The sequence below is a fragment of the Pseudophryne corroboree genome, chromosome 4 (genome assembly GCF_028390025.1).
Source record: "Pseudophryne corroboree isolate aPseCor3 chromosome 4, aPseCor3.hap2, whole genome shotgun sequence".
Taxonomy (NCBI): domain Eukaryota; kingdom Metazoa; phylum Chordata; class Amphibia; order Anura; family Myobatrachidae; genus Pseudophryne; species Pseudophryne corroboree.
The window spans coordinates 544057881-544073409 of record NC_086447.1 but is presented as its reverse complement, the minus strand read 5'-3'; the positions used below and the strand labels follow the sequence as shown (position 1 = coordinate 544073409).

At 46.2% G+C, this 15529-nt stretch overlaps 1 pseudogene; it reads right to left on the bottom strand.

Annotated features, from left to right (window-relative positions):
- Positions 1-13449: 13449 nt before the first annotated feature.
- On the bottom strand, positions 13450-13568 carry LOC134912452 (5S ribosomal RNA; annotated as a pseudogene).
- Positions 13569-15529: the final 1961 nt, after the last annotated feature.

Genomic DNA, 15529 nt, shown 5'->3' with positions numbered 1-15529 from the left:
AAGAACTACACTTAATATTCAATTTGTCTCATAGAACTATCACGCCTACAGAAACTCAAGTCCTGAGTCGTGGACTTAGTTTTGTACCAACTAATGCGCATGATCCATTTAATTGGTCGCGAGACCTGCATCAATTTACCAGAAAGCTTAGGCTTAAAGAATTCTTTCAAAATTCTCCCCAACAAACAGCGGCTCCTTCTGTGTTCGATAAATTTTTACAACGGGCCTCCAGATCCAAGTTTGATCCAGTTTCCTCCAACTCCTCCATTAGAACTTTCAGCAGGCTTATGGAAGACTCGGTCAGCAGATTTGTGGCTGCTCCAGGCAAGATCAGATTAAATATGTCTTCTAGTGAGAGAGAAGCCTTAAAGAATCTCCAAACGTACCAGGACATTGTGATCCGGCCCGCCGATAAGGGCGGGGCCATTGTCATTATGGATCTCGAGTACTATAGGGAGGAAGCTCTGAGCCAGTTAGCTGATCAGGAGGTATATCGTAAGCTCTCTAAGAATCCTACGTTGGAATACCAACAGGAACTGTTTACTATACTGGATGAAGCTAAAACACAGGGCGTATTGCCCGATAAAGTGCATAAAGTGTTATGTGTCCAGTTCCCAAAGAGCCCTATACTGTATACCATCCCGAAGCTTCATAAACATCAATCTAAACCGCCTGGGAGACCGATTATCTCCGCCAGAGACTCTCTATTTCAACCTGTGTCTCGGCTTCTGGACACCATCTTACAGCCGTTATTATTAGAACAAGGAACATTCTTAAAGGACACTAACTCATTCATTTTGAAATTGCAGGAGCTTGAGACAGTACCTCCAGGCACATTGATGTGCTGCCTGGATGTTTGCAGCTTATACACATCCATCCCACATCAGGAGGGGATGTGTGCGATGAGGGATTTCTTGGAGGATAATTTACTTCCATCAGTATTCAACCACAGTTTGTTCTTGACCTTGTTAGAGCTCACCTTAAGCAGAAACTACTTTCTGTTTGACGGTGAGTTCTACTTGCAGCTGCGAGGGTGCACGATGGGATCATCGGTAGCACCCTCGTATGCTAACATCTACATGTTTGCTCAAGAACACAAGATGTTTTTCACTAATCCAGCTGTGGCTGAAAACATTATTTTATATACTAGATATATTGATGATGTGTTCCTGTTATGGGGGGGTGGGAAAGAGGCCTTCCAGGGATTAATGTCAGAAATAAATGCTCTTCCATCCCCTATCAAATTTACGTATACCTGTGAGGAGAGGGAAGCTAATTTTCTAGACGTTAAGATTGTACTCTTGGAGGGTTGTATTTCTACTGAAATTTTCTCTAAACCCACTGACAGAAATACATTATTGATGGCCTCCAGTCATCATCCCAAGCCGTTGAAAAAGGGAGTGTCCCTGTCCCAAATGATGCAGGTAGCTCGCATCACAAGTGACAGTGAACAGATCCCTGCCCTCCTTGATAACATGATTCTTAAATTTTTACAGAGGGGATATGAGGACTCAGTTTTGCAGTCCCCAAAACAACAAGTGCTACGGATGTCTAGGGATCAGCTGTTACACCCAACAAAAAAAGATTCCAGTAATATTCTCCCTTGGGCCACAGATTTTTCAACGGCTAGTCCGATTATTCGCAGGGCTTCAAAAGCTTTATGGCCCATAGTGGCTTCGGACCCGGAATTACCATCTTTTAAAAATATCAAACCCATTGCTGCATTCAGGCGAGGAGCCAATTTACGTGACAAAATTGTTAAAACTGACATCACTGGGATGGGTGGTTTACCTGTAGCTAATATTCAAAGAAAAGCTCCGGGGTGTTATCGTTGCCCGAAGTGTGCAACATGCAATCATATGGTTGCTTGTAAAGAATTTCAACACCCCCATAAGAATCTTAAATTTACAATTAGACAGGTAATCACTTGTAGCACCACATTTGTGGTGTATGTTATTGTTTGCCCATGTGGTTTATTCTACATAGGGCAAACTACACGTAAATTTAGTGAACGGATGGCAGCACACCGCTCTGCCATCAAATTGATCCTGGAGGGCAAACCTGTTGACCAGCCGGTGGCCCGGCATTTTAAAAATGCGGGCCATTCTCTTAGTTCCCTGAAATATTTTGGTATTGAACACGTACCATTATCTATGAGGGGAGGGGACAGAGCGAGGATCCTACTGGAGAAGGAGACCCGTTGGATTTTAAAATTAGATACGTTTTGGCCTCGCGGCCTGAACGACAAGATTAATTGGAATGCACTTGGCTAGGCACTATGTGCCTGTCATCCAATATTTATGTATATCCAAGATAGTATTGGTGAGCTTGAACCCATGTAACCTTTATATTTATACAGTTTAGCTCCATCATTATAAGGTCCATTAACATTGGGATTTTTCTATCTTTCATCTATTTGAAGCTTGGTTCCCCTGCCTTCGGGGTTTAGAGCAGGGATCCCTATTGATTTGTTGCTTGTGACCTTATTCATAGATGGTTGCATTTCATGTTATTTTCATTTTTCTGCTCTGTGTTTTTAGTTACTGCCCTGTGTTTCCTATGTACAGCATCCGTTATTTGTTATATTATTCACAGACTGAGGTGCACAAGTTTAATGTCTTCCCCCTCTGTCCGTTGGTTCCCAGGCTACGGAGAAAGCTGAGCCGGCCACCTGTGAGACGCAGCGGTGACGAGGTGAGCCGCAAACATCTGCTCACCATGGCAACCAGTGACGCGCTTACCGGAAGTGACCCGGCGGCTTCATTCCGGAAGCAGGGACGCGCGGAGAGGTGATGGCGGGGAGCACTTCGGCGGGTATTTAGGTGGGGTAAGTGTTCTATGTATGTTTGTCTTGTCCAACATTTGGTGGTGTTGTATCTTTGCTTGAGGAAAGGGCTGCTGCCCTGAAACAGCTGTTGCTGCTTTACAATACACCTTCATTTTGTATCTATTGCCTCCAGTGCCGTTTCTTTTGGAGTACTATATATATATATATATATAATTATATATATATATATATATATATATATGTGTGTGTATATGTAAACATACTGTATGTACTGTATATGCATGTGTACATATATATGTGCATGCATATACTGTATGTTTACATACACACACACACACACACACACACACACACACACACACACACACATATATATATATATATAAAGCAGTTAGCTTCCCGGCGGTCAATATACTAATGTCGAAGGACGCCGCAATCTCGGTGTCTATATACCGACGCTACAAGGAATACCGTCGTCATGTATATATATATATATATATATATATAATATAATTTCATCTGCCTGCCTCTGTATTAGGGGCCCCGCTGTCTGACATGCCCCGGGCCCCCCATAGCTTGATCTGGCTCTGGTCAAGATCCTGACAGCCAGAATGCCGGGTTAGGTACTTGGGGAGTGTAAGGGTTAGGCTGTGGGGGAAGGACAGTTAGGGCTAGCCCGAGGAAGGGGACTGTTAGGAATAGGGGAAGGGTTAAAATACTTACTGGGATTCTGTACATCGGCATACTGCTTTTGGCATTCTGACTATCGGGATTCGGATACCATCCCTCCCACAATGCCCCGTTGTCAACCAGCTACACTCATTTAGGCACAAGTGAAAATGTATCTGATTTCCGTGTGACTATACCTTATGGGCTGATCTGCGGAGATGCATATCTATGCCTCTGATGACCTCAGACGCATACACAGTGCAAAAAAAATGCCTATGACTGCTTTGTGAAAATGAAGCAGGCCCATTATGTCAGCGTCCGGAGTCTTACCGGGTACGCTGGAGCCGCGGAGCTGGCTTCTCAGGTGGCGTGCGGGCAGCGGTGGAGGTGGGCTGCTGCGCTGGGTCCGAGGGCAGCAGTAGCGGCGGTGAGGGGGTCCGCTTGTGGCGGCGAGACAACGCTGCAGCGGGTCGCTCTTGCTGAGCCGTTGCTAGGAGACCAGGGGCAGTGAGCTGTGTGGCTATGCAGAAAGGTCTGCATTACTGGGCGCCGCCATGTTGGAGACCAAGTTTGAGGCATAGTTCTTGTTTCCTGTTTCTTCCATCCAATCCAGGGGACCTTCTCCCTATAAAAGGGGGGCTGGTTTAGGACATGGACGCCAGTGCTTCAAGTTACAACCCTGTTGTAGGTGCTTTAGCCTGTGCTCCCAGGATTCTTGTCATATTCTAGTTGCTCCTGACCCTGTTTGGCCGGTTCTCTGTTGCTGCTGCAGCCCTGCCGTTCCTGGCCTGCTGCTGCCTGTGGAGGCGCTCCTAGAAAGCCCGGTCCAGTAAGACTCTTTGGGCGCGGTCGGTCCTGGGTCTTCTGCCTCGTCTTTCAAGCCACAGTCCACAGTCCTTTGTCTCCAGCCACGTCTTTAACCACCATCTGCAGTTCATAATCTACAGCCTTGTCTTTCAAGCCACAGTCCACAGTACTTTGTCTCCAGCCACGTCTTTGACCACTATTCACAGTTCCGCAGTTCATTATTCGCAACCTCGTCTTTCAAGCCACAACCCGCAGTTCTTTGTCTACATCTACGTCTTTAGGTCATCGTTCACCAGCCACAGTTCTCTACCTCAGCCCTGTCCATAAGAACTACAATCCACTGACTCTTAGCTCCGCCTATGTTCTTCATTGCCCCTTGTCCCATGAGAAGGAACTATATCCAACCCCCTCGTCTTGTTCATCCACAGCCAACTACCTCCTTGGGCAAGTCTCAGCTGCCGGATCCTCAAACTTCGCTAGCCGTGACACATTATGTTTAAGTAAAATACTAATGAAAAAGCATCTTTTAGAGAACAAACTATACTATTGTACAATATACAACAATAAGAAAACATTCAGCTTTATAGTAGTCCCTATTTATATGATAGCACTAGCATCTCTAAAACGGGATCCAGTTTCTAGGCCGACAGTAACTAGGTCGACCACTATTGGTCGACAGTAATTAGGTCGACAGGGTCTCTAGGTCGACATGTTCTAGGTCGACATGAGTTTTTCACGGTTGTTTTCTTTTTTGACCCTTTTCATACTTAATGATCCATGTGGACTACGATTGGAATGGTAATCTGTGCCGAGCAAAGCGGTAGCGGAGTGAGGCACCTTGTCCGAAGCATGGCGAGCCATGCGAGGGGACACAGTGCACTAATTGGGGTTCCCGGTCACTCTACAAAGAAAATGACACCACAAAAACGTAAAAAAAAACCTCATGTTGACCTTTTGACATGTCGACCTAGTTACTGTCGACCTAGTTACTGTCGACCAATAGTGGTTGACCTAGAGACTGTTGGCCTAGTTACTATCTGCCTTCCATACCACACACCTCTAAAACATTAACCATTGACTAGGTACATATAGGACTAGTGCTCTAACAGGAGGAAGGATTTATTTTATATCCTCTTTCTATAGCACAGTGGCAGAGACCATTCTTCTATACTAATAGATTGTTTCTACCAACATGAAATAGAGAAAGCAGATTAAAAAGGTAAATAACAAAACAAAATATTTCTGGAACAAATAGCATGAATTGTGGGTAATTTTGCATATATAGTTTCAGGAAATTTGATTTCACAGTGACAGGCAAACCATTAGCATTGCTCAAAAAAGTTTACGGCATTGTATTTGAGTTTAAAGGAGCAATTCTACAGACTGTAGAATTAAACAAGTAAAGTAACAAAAACTAATATCTAATAAAAACCTATGAGATTTTTTGAAAAAAGTAAGTGTCACAAAAACGTCTAAGGAGCCAAAAAAATGTCAACACCAATTAATTGTTCTATGAGCTAATGTGTCAGTTCGAAATTATTAATATTTTATTTAAATCAAAACAAAGATTAAGGTCCACATTTATTAGTAATTAAGTTCTAGACGCAAAAATGCATTCTTCTCCCAGTCATTTCTGCATAAAGCTGCCTATGGGCTACAATGGCTACCAGACCTTCGTAAATTCTGCAATTTCAAATGATTTGGCTCCGTAGCAGCTTTTGGGCCTGTTTCTGATTTCCACCCAATCCACATGCAATGCCAGTGTTCACATACTTGAGTGATTATTTGAAACTCTGAATGCACAAAAAGATCTGCAAACCCCTACAATGCATGCATTGCAAAGACTGTATGGACAAAGTGCTGTTGCGATCAGACAGATAGACATCATCAAAAAGATGCCAGAAAAGTGATAGGAATTCTTCCATGTTGAAAACAATGGTGGCATATAAGCATGCACCTATGTATCTATAATGGGTGCAGGGTTTTTGGTGTACACAGGCCGCCGGGTCCAGGGGGGCCCACAACACACACTTGGTACCCATATGATTATATTTATCCCTCCAGAGTCCCACAGCAACTGGCGCTGCAGACATAAATCACCAGGAAAATGGTGTGGCGGCCATTTTCCCAGTGATTTGCACATGCGCATTAGATATGTCCCTCAGGAACATGTACAATAGCTTCTGGCACAAAGCTAGAGTCTACATCACTACGGCCGCTGACAGAGCGGAGGAGGTCTGCACACGGGCCTTCTCCTCTCTTAATCCACCCACCCTGAATCAGTTTTAGATAGTGTAACACAGGAGTGTTACTAGAACTATGTGGACCCTATAGTAAAATTTGTATGGGGCCACCCAACACAGGTCTCCACCACAGTGGTTATGCCTGTCAGTACACCTCACCCCCCCCCCCCAAGGCAAACGAATATGCAGCCATCCTACACCCTATCAGCCCTCCAGCGGCCATCAGCACCCCCTTTCCCACTCACAGCACACACCTGCAGCAGCTGCTATACACCCACACCCTGCAACACAGCCATGCTATGCACCCCTGGATGTCAGTAGCATGTACACTACAGAGTGGTGCTAAAGCTCTGTAACTTCCCCCCTCCCCAGTACACAGTGGCTGGCCGGCGACCCCCCCCCCCCCCCCCTCCACTGTACAGAATGGCATCCTCAAACACCCACTACCTACCCACAATATAAAGACAGACGTCTGCCATGTCATCCCCTCCCCACAACATAGTACACAGTCAGCCAACATCCTTCCTCCCCGCTCAGGTAACTGGTACTAAAGTGTGCCTATGATTCAGCATGGGGGAGGGGTCTCACGAGTCTACTGTCCAATAGACAGCTCGGGGCACACTTTGATAGTGGTGACACCGCTCCCCTACCCTGTCCTGGCAGGAAGTAATCTGCCGTGAACGGGACCCAGCATGCTACTAATAAAGAATAAATAAATAAAAACGGTGCAGTAGGGTTACTTGCTAGGTCGTCAGTCCCCCCAAGTGGCCTAGCCCCATAGCAATTGCATCCCCTGCACCCTCTATAGTTACGCCACTGTTGTAACACTTGTCACTATATAATAAATACAAAACACATAGAGTTATCCTTTGCATATTCATTCTTCATTCTAAAACAGGTAGCAGAAAATAAAGGAGACAAGAAAGTTACCTTGTTGAGCATAAACTATATAGAAGTCTCAGAAAACAAGTTTTCGTACTAATAGACAACCTCATTGGTCACTTTTTGTTATTTAAAAAGAACAGCTAGGGCCTCAAGTTCCAGGGCCCCATGCTTGAAGGACTGATATACACAGAGGCGTAAATAAGGTTTTCGGAGACCAGGACAAGATGAACAGTGGCGCCCCCCCCCCCAAAAAAAATAAAAAAATAAAAATAAAAATACATAAAACCAACTATATGTGCGCGCCTAAGGTGCACGCCAAATAAATGGGCATGCCCACGCACCAGAAGGGCCATGGCCACTGAAAATGGAGCATGCCAACATGACACGCCACCTGATTCACGTCACACTGGCATCATTCTTTTCAATTCCACATGTACCTTACTTATGTGTTGGTTTCTCACACTGTGGAACCTCTGAGGAAATGTATCCTCTAAGGCAGACAGCGTCTTCAGTTGGTATTCTCTATTCATGTAGGAGATCACATCATCCAGAAGATGCCTGTTTGTGTAGGAATATTAACAATGTCAGCATCATACAACAGCGGTTCAACCAGACTCACATTCTGCCCCGTTTCACATCCTGCCCCCTGCGCCTCTCAGCCACATCATCCTCTTACCCCACCATCGTCTATCAGCAACTATCACCTCCCCATGCGACATCTCTCACAGCACACCTTCACCTTACCCTGCGTTGTCTCTCAGCACACCATCACCTCCCCCTGTGACATCTCTCAGCCCACCATCACCTCCCCCTATGACATCTCTCAGCACACCATCACCTCCCCCTACGTCATCTTTCAGCACACCACCACCTACCCCCCTGCATCATCTCTCAGCACACCACCTACACCGTCTCCCAGCACACCATTACCCCCCCTGCAACGTCTCTCAGCACACCACCACCTACCCCTGCGACATCTCTCAACACACCATCACCTCACCCCGTGACATCTCTCAGCACACCATCACCTCCCCCTGTGACATCTCTCAGCACACCATCACCTCCCCCTGTGACATCTCTCAGCACACCATCACCTCCCCCCGTGACATCTCTCAGCACACCATCACCTCCCCCTGTGACATCTCTCAGCACACCATCAACTCCCACTACGTCGTCTTTCAGCACAGCACCACCTACCCCCCTGCGTCATCTCTCTGCACACCACCACCTACCCCATGTCATCTCTCAGCACACCATCACCTACCCCCTACACCGTCTCCAAGCACACCATTGCCCCCCCTGCAACGTCTCTCAGCACACTACCACCTACCCCTGCGACATCTCTCAACACACCATCACCTCACCCTGCGTTGTCTCTCAGCACACCATCACCTCCCCCTGCGACGTCTCTCAGCACACCACCACCTACCCCCTGTGTCATCTCTCAGCACACCATCACCTACCCCCTACATCATCTCTCAACACTCCATCACCTCACCCTGCGTTGTCTCTCAGCACACCATCACCTCCCCCTGCGACATCTCTCAACACACCATCACCTCACCCTGCGTTGTCTCTCAGCACACCATCACCTACCCCTGCAACGTCTCTCAGCACACCACCACCTACCCCCTGTGTCATCTCTCAGCACACCATCACCTACCCCCTACATCATCTCTCAGCACACCATCACCTACCCCCTACATCATCTCTCAGCACATCATCACCTACCCCCTACATCGTATCTCAGCACATCATCACCTCCCCCTACATCATCTCTCAGCACATCATCACCTTCCCCTGCAAAGTCTCTCAGCGCACCATCACATTCTATGTCTCGGTGTCTCCCCTCCACTTCAATTTGTCTCTCAGTGTGTCTCTTCCCTCAGTGTGTCTCCCCTCCCTTTTTCTATGTCTCTTAGTGTCTCTCTGTCTCCCCTTCTATGTCTATCAGTGTGTGTCCCCCCTTCTATGGGCACAATTCAATTCGATGAAAAGTTCCAGGAATTAGCTCCTGGTGCTATTCAATACAGCGCAGTGGTAAGTCGGAGAATGCCCATTCTCCCGGACTAAGCAGGGTGTTTTGTCGGGAGAACCGACATTCTCCAACTTAAGTGCCCAGTGCAACGCTGTTTCTGTTGCGTTAAGGGCAGAAATCAGCATCACGCCGGCACTATTGTCAGATTTCTTTTCGCACCCCTCCAGGGGTACGTGAAGAAATCCCATTGCCAGGTGTCACAGGGCGCTGTATTGAATAGCACCGGGAGCTACCGTATTTTACGGACCATAAGACGCACTTTTTCTCCCCAAAAATGTGGGGGAAAAAGTATGTGCGTCTTATGGAGCGAATAAGAGCCAGCACAGATGGAGGTTGCAGGTAGCGGGTAGCGCTGGCGGGTAGCGGCGGGTTCTGGATGCTGCTGCTGCGCCGTCATCAGCAGAGCGCCCGCATCTCAGAGCCCAGCAGCAGAGCGGGCATCATGTGACTCCCCCGCTCCCCCCCCCTCACCTCCTCACTCCACAGGAGTGCACCACGGGCAGCGTTAGCTGAGAGCCTGGACGCGGGGAACCACTGGTACTGTCTATGTGTGTGTGTGTGTGTGTGTGTGTGTGTGTGTGTGTCTATGTGTATGCTGGCTCTGATGTGTGTGTGTGTGTCTGTGTATGCTGGCTCTGACAGAAGGCTGCGCTCTGACAGAAGGCTGCACTGTACAGAATCCTTGTAGGAGTCTGACAAATAACACAGAACTGGAAATATCTCTTAGAGGTCGGTGAAAACTAGGGAGGCAGGGCTATTCTGTTATAGTTTATTAAATATTAAATATTTTATTACACTATTTGGTTCAGAATATTTTTTTTCCAGTTTTCCTACTCTAAAAACTAGGTGCGTCTTATGGTCAGGTGCGTCTTATGGTCCGAAAAATACGGTAATTCACGGCGCTGTTCAACTGTCATCTAATTGAATTGTGCTCAATGTATCTCTCTCCCCCTTCTATGTCTCTTAGTGTGTGTCACCTTTCGTTGTCTCTCAGTGTGTCTCACCCCCCCTTCTATGTCTCTCAGTGTGCGTGTCCACTTTCGTTGTCTCTCAGTGTATCTCTCCTCCCTTCTGTGTCTTTCAGTGTCTCACTCTCCCCCCTTCTATGTCTCTCAATGCCTCAACCCCCCATGTCTCCCACTGTCTCTGCCCCCCCTTCTATGTCTCTCTGTGTCTCTCCTCTCCCCCATGCCTCTCAATGTGTTTCTTTTAGCAATCCTTCCCCCTCTTCTAATAATATAACAGGGTCACCCCCCCCCCCCCTTTACCTCAAGGAAGCCAGCGGGGTGAGGCGGCTGGGAGCTGGGATCGGTGGACCGGGAGCCAGTGGCTAGGAGCTGGTATCTGAGTACAGGAAGCCAGCGAGTAGCTGGGATCTGGCGGAACCTGAGGGCAGCAGGCTGATCAAACAGGGAGCATGACACATCGTGGCCACGCTCTCTGCAGCAAGAGGACAGCAGCCGGGTGGAAGGCGGCGGAGGACTGACGGAGCTCTGGCGGGCCCAGGCGGTGGTGAGCGCAATGGTTCACAGTGGGGTGAGCAGACCATGCAGGTGCCGGTGGCACCCCTCTGTTGGACCTGCCATGGCATCTAGGACATGTGCTTTGCTAGTCCCGTGCTAGTTACGCCTCTGCTGACAGCACCACTTTCCCCTCACAGCACCCAACTCCACTCACAGCACCCTACTAATGACAGCACCCTTCTCCCCTCTCAGCACAGCACAATACAGTGCCCCCTCCCCTCATAGCACATTGCAGCAACCCAGTTCCCTCACAATACAGCACCCCTCTCACCTCACAACACAGATCTCCATATCCCAGTCAGCATTATGGCTCCTTAAGTGGCAGGCAAGTCAGGAGGAGTCACTTCACAGGAAGGGTGGCCGGGCTAGGGATGGCCATCGATAATTCAAAATCATTGATGGTTTATGGCCGATATAGAATACTTTTGCCATCGATGGGGGCGAACCAGATGGAAAGGTATAACCAAATACTTTTTTTTATAATGTAGTGCCGGGACATGGATCATAGCTCCACCCCCGACACCTGCTAAGCCCCACCCCTGGTTTTTCATTGGTCTGCGGACCAGCCTGCACCTTTCAGTGGTGGCCATCGAGTGGTGCAAACCATTGATGGTTCACCATAGATGGTTTGTGTACCATTGATGGTTATTATCGATGGTATCATCGATGGCAACCATTGATGGACACCCCACGGATGGCCATCCCTAGGCCGGGCCGGATAATTCAAAGGACGGCCAAATCACGGAGGCTTGACCACGCCCCTGAAAAAATTACAGAAAAATTATGCCTCTGCTACAAGCAGATCACTGTGATTGCATCACCCCCAATCCACCCTCTCCCATACAGGCAGAGAAATACCACTGCAGCCGTCCTCCAGTCTCCAGAGTGCATCCCAGTGCACACTTCACGGTCAGCTGCATGTGCTGGCTGCTGCCGGCTGACAGCCTCAGCTGAGGAAGGGTGGAAGTAGCAGACCCCTCAAGCAAGCAAGGGCCTCCCCAGCTCCTCTGTGGGTAGCTCAGGGAGCGTGACACTGGCATTGCAGTCACGCCACCTCCAGCCAGCAGCAGCACATAAAGTGGGAGGGAGGAAGGAGCTGCATGCTGCCGGCATGCCGCAGAGCACCACTGGCCTAGCTCGGCGGCACAATGGTAACGGGCAGGAGGGCGACAGCAGCGCAATGGTGGAGGTGGGCAGGTACAAAGCCCTGGCCAGTGGCGCCCCCTATGCTAGGCTTGCCACAGCACCCAGGGCATGTGCCCTGCTCGAATCCCCTTAGTTACGCCTCTGGATATACCTATCACTTGATAAAGCTAAATATTTATCTTATAACATACACTATATATGGGTAAGAGACTCAGTACGCAATTGGCGTATGGGGTACCGTAAGGGTACGCACTTAGCGTTGCAGACGCTTAGCCGTGGTCGAGACGCACATGCGGCACGCTCGCTCACAGCTAACGCTTGGTGTCGAGCACGCTATGGGCGGCCGACCACCGTAATGCTACGCTACTAGCGTAGCGGACGCTCGTGACCACGAGGGGAACACGAGCGGCCCAGACGCTCACGGGATTACACTCAGTAAACCTTGTATGCAACACACTGAAAGATTGAGTTTATACTGTAAACCTTACTACTGAAATACTGTAGCGATATAACGCTGCTTAACCTTATTAATACAAAAGCTGCTTGAGCGATTGAGACGCTCCGAATACCCTCAGTAATGTAATAAACACACAATACCTTGCTAAGGTTCCAACACAGTAATGGGTTGGGGTTTTGGAATCCGCACTGGTTCAGATTGTAATTAGATGAAAGCAGTTAGTAAACAAATTTTTATCTGCCGTAGAGGGCAGAAATCATACTGATAACCAACATAAAACTACCAGTTCGCCTGATCGGCTTTTGTGGGTAGTATAGGGTTGGCGGTGCTCCCTGACATAAGTTCAGAACAAACTTTGTAGGGTTTTTTTTGCGAAGAAGCAAAAAGAGACTGTTTAGATGTCTTTCTGGGGCACACTTTAGATAATTCAATTGGTAATGAAGATGAAGTAATGTGAGATATAATTATAAAGATAAAACATAACTTTTATTACATATCAGATGATAAAAAAAGGGGGGAGAGACAAACAAAATAAATAAATGATGCTGTATATATCAGCAAGGTGAATAAAATAAGTATTAAATCACAATGTGACGATATGTGACTCTCTTAATGTAAAGTAGGTGGCAGAGGGTTTATCCGCACACCCACTGGGAATAAGCGAGTATTGATGTTTGAATTGAATCAGAGCGAAAATTTGTTGGTAAATCCTGTATTCTCTATGGATTTATGAATTTTTATACTTAAGTATATTCATATGAGAGAAACAGGAAAAACCGGCTTTAACGACTCTGGACTCCTTCTTAGGTAACACAATTATTAGTGCTGCAAAGAACAATAGCAATAGGGATATAGGTGAATTAAAGATATATACACGGAAGGTGTATTCCTTGATACTACAGTACCTGGTATTCCCAGAGGGTCACCCTTTCTGGTACTGACCAGGCCCAATGCTGCTTAGCTTCAAAGATCAGACGAGATCGGGCATATCCAGCATGGTATGACTGTAGACAGTCAGGTATAAACCTATCTGCGTATGGAAAAACCAATTGCTTAATAGGTTTGGGCTGGTCTGAGAAGGTATCAGGAAAAGTATAGATAAAATGAAACCCGGTTACTGAAAAGTATCTAGACACTGTATCCCAATAATTTGGGTGAAAAAAGATATAACCGGGTGCAAGGGGAATATTCACATATGTGTAGTATCAAAATGAAGCATAGGGCAGCCGGTATCCTGGAGTTGACAGTACACTGGTGCCAAGTATATGAATGTTGTCAAATTATTTGCCCACAATGTAGCATTCAGAATATAGCCGTAGTGGGAATTTATAAGAAACCATGAAAAGAGACACATACATGAAGCAAAAGTCCTCAAAGAGGGCAAAACAAATTCTGCATGCACATCCAATTATATCAGTCTGGAAATGACAAGGTAGATATAAATATCTACTTAATCCAAATAGGAATGCAAGGTAAAAGGTTGTTCTAATAATTGAAAAAATCTGTTAGTCTGGATTTAGACAGATTCAAAATAAATAAATAAATTGCTAAATGCTTTGCAAAAATAATATATGTTACCACATGAAAAGCATAATGATACCCATAAATTCCAGCACACAAGCACAAAACCACAGTATAATCAATGATCAATTTGCATGGAAAAAATTATTATTATTTTACACACATAAGTCCATATTTGTCATAATTTGTACAGTGCAGATTATGTGTAAAGACCTTCTGTGGATTTGTTCAGATTCTCCAAAACACTGTCCTGACTTAGCTATTTAAAGAGATGGTTGAGAGGATGATATAAGCATTGCCATCTGATTGATGGTCTCTCTGAATGGTTAAATAACTTCCGGTCCGGCGCTCGACTTCCGGGATCTCCGTTACGGAGCTCCGGCGGGCGGACTCCTCCACAGCACACCGCAAGTACCACACACCTCCCCCTGTTAGTTTGTGGCAGGCTCTCCTACAGGCACCTCATCCCTCTGTGTTTTTCTGATTCACAGGGGATGAGCATTCTCCGCTCCGTGCATATGGCACGGATAAGATAGGTTGCCATAGCAACAAGCCCTGACTTAAACAGCAATTGGTGGCTGTCTCTCCAGATTTCTTTCACACAGACCAGTTATTTAACCATTCAGAGAGACCATCAATCAGATGGCAATGCTTATATCATCCTCTCAACCATCTCTTTAAATAGCTAAGTCAGGACAGTGTTTTGGAGAATCTGAACAAATCCACAGAAGGTCTTTACACATAATCTGCACTGTACAAATTATGACAAATATGGACTTATGTGTGTAAAATAATAATAATTTTTTCCATGCAAATTGATCATTGATTATACTGTGGTTTTGTGCTTGTGTGCTGGAATTTATGGGTATCATTATGCTTTTCATGTGGTAACATATAATATTTTTGCAAAGCATTTAGCAATTTATTTATTTATTTATTTTGAATCTGTCTAAATCCAGACTAACAGATTTTTTCAATTATTAGAACAACCTTTTACCTTGCATTCCTATTTGGATTAAGTAGATATTTATATCTACCTTGTCATTTCCAGACTGATATAATTGGATGTGCATGCAGAATTTGTTTTGCCCTCTTTGAGGACTTTTGCTTCATGTATGTGTCTCTTTTCATGGTTTCTTATAAATTCCCACTACGGCTATATTCTGAATGCTACATTGTGGGCAAATAATTTGACAACATTCATATACTTGGCACCAGTGTCAACTCCAGGATACCGGCTGCCCTATGCTTCATTTTGATACTACACATATGTGAATATTCCCCTTGCACCCGGTTATATCTTTTTTCACCCAAATTATTGGGATACAGTGTCTAGATACTTTTCAGTAACCGGGTTTCATTTTATCTATACTTTTCCTGATACCTTCTCAGACCAGCCCAAACCTATTAAGCAATTGGTTTTTCCATACGCAGATAGGTTTATACCTGACT